The following is a 3,463-nucleotide window of genomic DNA, read 5'->3' as shown; positions in this document are numbered from 1 at the left end:
TGCACCGACGGAACCGTCATTATGTGGAGCACGACATGGAATCACCTTAATCCTCCCATCCTCACTGACGAATTACCGCAAGCGACCAGTGCAGCTACTGGAGGGTCAACTACCGAAGAAGTTATTGAAGGGGCGGATGGAGGTGTCAACGAACTTGAGATTGTTATGGAGGTTTAGGTCGCATGCAAATTACTCCCTCCATCATGCATGGGCTTCCGACTTCTCATACTATTCTTTGTTTTCGTAACTCCTGTGGTCCAGTACCCCGATCGTAGGACCTATATACCAAATGCTAAATGGATATTATCTTGGTAGTAGGGCACGATCGCTTCTTTGCATGTATTACACATCCCTGTGCCTTAGCTAGTTTGACTAATCGCTCCTTGAATCATCATAGTCATTACATATCGACACTCTTCGTAAAGTTCCTGTTCTGACCTCACTCTCACTGTGATTTTATTCCATCAGCACAGGCTGGATCGTCGTCGCGGAAGCCACCCATCGATCGGACGTACCGGCCTTACTGTTCATACTTCCTTCTTTTCCGACTGGCTACATAAACAAAATACTTGAATATGATGTTCATTCAAGGTTCAATGGTGTGGTTCCGGCCGGCCCGCGCGCGGTATCCTTGCCAAAATTGGAAATAGATTCTCCCAACCAGTTCAATTGCAAGCGCGTACAGACTGGGCGACAGTGCACTTGCGCTACTAGATTGTAGTCGAAGATCGGGCGATCGGGCACTGATAGGCCTTAGGCCACTGCGGAGTAAGTTATCGACTAACCCGTTTGGCAGATAACGTAGAACCGACCACTCACTAGGGTTCCTCTCAAGGAAAAGGTGGAAACCGAGTAACAATTGAATGAGAGGCCTCAACCGGCATTTCTACACGCGGGCCAGCCTCTATCATGCATTTACAATGAATGGCTGATCTTTGTTCTAACCGGCAGCCTTGACATCTGGCTTGCCACTGTGAAGTGGTGGACTGCCCTCACCTAAGTCTCTCCTCGTCAGCGCATTACTCCTACTAGCTTCACTTCAGGACAATTTCATCGCTGCACACCATCATTTTTCAACCCTCGTCAGCAGGAGCAGTGTCGCTCCCTTGATGGCACCCCCAGAACCAACACTCACGCAACAAGCCAACGTCACAGCAGAGGATGATAGGAATGTTTTCCTAGCTTGCCTCAAAGAATTTAAGGAGCTCGGCCAGAAGCTAGATCGCATCATCACCTCAGCTGAACGTCAGAAGCCCGATCACATCAGTGCCTCAGCTGAACCAGTGAGCGATATTGCTCATCCATGTACGAATTTTTAACTATCCCTCTGTGAGAGTGCACCTTCGGATGACTTAATTCTATCTTTGTTAGCGCATTCTGGCCCGGGAAATGAGGACATCGAGGATATCCAGTTTGAGGGATTTCAGCGGTAAGGAAACCCAGTCAACTTGTGACGAAACCCATCATCGAACTGGCCGCTGATCCCCCTTGTAGCGGGATGGCGAAGCTCAGCGGGGCCGTGATACACATCGCCGACAATGTCAAGAATCTCAAATCCGCGTATCATCTGATTCGAATATCGGAAGAATTTCGCTCTCGCTTGGCGTTGGTTTTCCGTATTCTGCCCCTTATTGCTTCTCCATCATCAAGTGCCAAACTGAAGGAGCAGTGGCTTGATCGGCCATCGTCCTCCTTACCCATGCAGTATTGGACGCCAGCGCAAGTCATCCGCGAGAGTATTTACCTTGATGAGACTATCACTAGTACTCCCGATCGGAAAGCTCTCTCCACGGGACTTCAGAAGCTTGGCCAAGGAGTTGATGTCTTCAATGCTGCATTGAAAGGCCTTCCTGGGTTTCATGATATTCCAGGCTATAACGCAAAGGAGATTGACCTCTCATTGCAAAATTTCGCTCAAGATTTGAAATATTGGGGTCGTAACTTGGACAACTTCCATGGCTAGTTTCTTGTTCTCATATCGAATCCGATCCCGGTAACTAATCGACCAACCCAATGTCACAGGAGAAACACCTTTGCACCACGTTCGGGCACACGTCGCCACCATTCCGGGGAAAATAGCAGATCATCTAGTTCGGGTCACAGGCGCTCTTGAGATATTCATTCACTTGGGTCTGTGTCCTTGCATTAATTTGTCACTACCATATTGATATAAGGTGTATGGCAGGTTTGCCGATTGTATTACGTTCTGAACGGGATTCAACATTTCAAAATTTGTCGACAGTCGCAGCCCTCTTTGCGAGTGTATCTGCAACGACCATTCAATTCAGGCAAGTTTGTTCGAACTATTGCTTTAGAACGCACCGTGACAGCTTTACTGCCACAATCTAGCTACACACAAGCGACTACGGGGATCGAGCAGGCAGTCAACGTCCTCTGGATCGTCTCGCTTGTTTTTGCCATTGCGAGTGCCATCAACAGTCAACTGAGTTATCAGTGAGTTTGGAGCATGCCGATCCGAGTTTACCCAATCATCTCCTTTAGATGGTCCTCAGTTGTATTCTCGACTCCGATGTCGGCTCTCTCATGGTGGGGATCCCTATGGATTCGCCGAATGCCCCTCATCTTTCTTATTCTATCCGTGATATCGTTAGTGAGCTTCCCTCATTAGGATTACTGGCTTATACAATGAGTTTTCCACTCTAGGTTCTCCGTGGGCATTGTGTGCTTCACATTCTCTAATTTTGGGAGTCACCCAATCATCCCAGTCTGTGTTACGGTTGCTTCAGCAGTCTCAGCAGCAGCACTGTTCTATGTTGGACTCTGGTTCATTGTAGAGTATTTTGCATTTGGGAGCAGAAAGAAGACAGGGGTACGCCCAACAGCCTCTAAATATTAAGCCATTAACTTTTCTGCTGCACGTAAGGACGAACTTGATTATTTGTCCGGTTCAGCATGGGATTTAGTGAGCGATTGGGTTCTGAAAGTTCTTCGAAGGTGAGTCCGGGTGAAGAGTAGATGTCTGTTTCTAATTTTCCCATTCCGATGCGGATGAAATCGTGATCCGACTTGTCTCGTATCTCGTATCAAGGGCCTATCGGTCAGCTGCACTATGGTGTTCTAAATATCAAGAGTGGTTCCCCCTGATAATCGGGTATCTGCTCTTACTGATTTGCTTGACATATGATGGGGCTAATTAATTGTGTTCAGTATTGCTGTCTTGCCTATAACTTTATTCACCATTTTCTGTCTCTTTCTTTGCGAAAAGTTTGGCATGGGGATCGACGAACTATGGGAACATGTGTGCGATTGGTTTCGGCGGATCAAGAATCTCGCACAACATTGGCGCCAACAACGCAGACGCAGTTCCATTCTCCCTACGACGTCCGATACCCCAATCTGGCGCAATGCGATGGAGACGCGACTTGGGGGGGACGAGCAACCGCCGTCCAATGTTGGAGGTCAGCCCTGCTCATCTATCGTCTTGTATACGAATGACTTTACT

The sequence above is a fragment of the Cantharellus anzutake genome (assembly GCF_015039405.1).
Source record: "Cantharellus anzutake strain C23 chromosome Unknown EI90scaffold_101, whole genome shotgun sequence".
NCBI classification, from domain to species: Eukaryota; Fungi; Basidiomycota; class Agaricomycetes; order Cantharellales; family Hydnaceae; genus Cantharellus; species Cantharellus anzutake.
The sequence above is the reverse complement of the archived record's forward strand: the minus strand, read 5'-3'. Positions refer to the sequence as shown.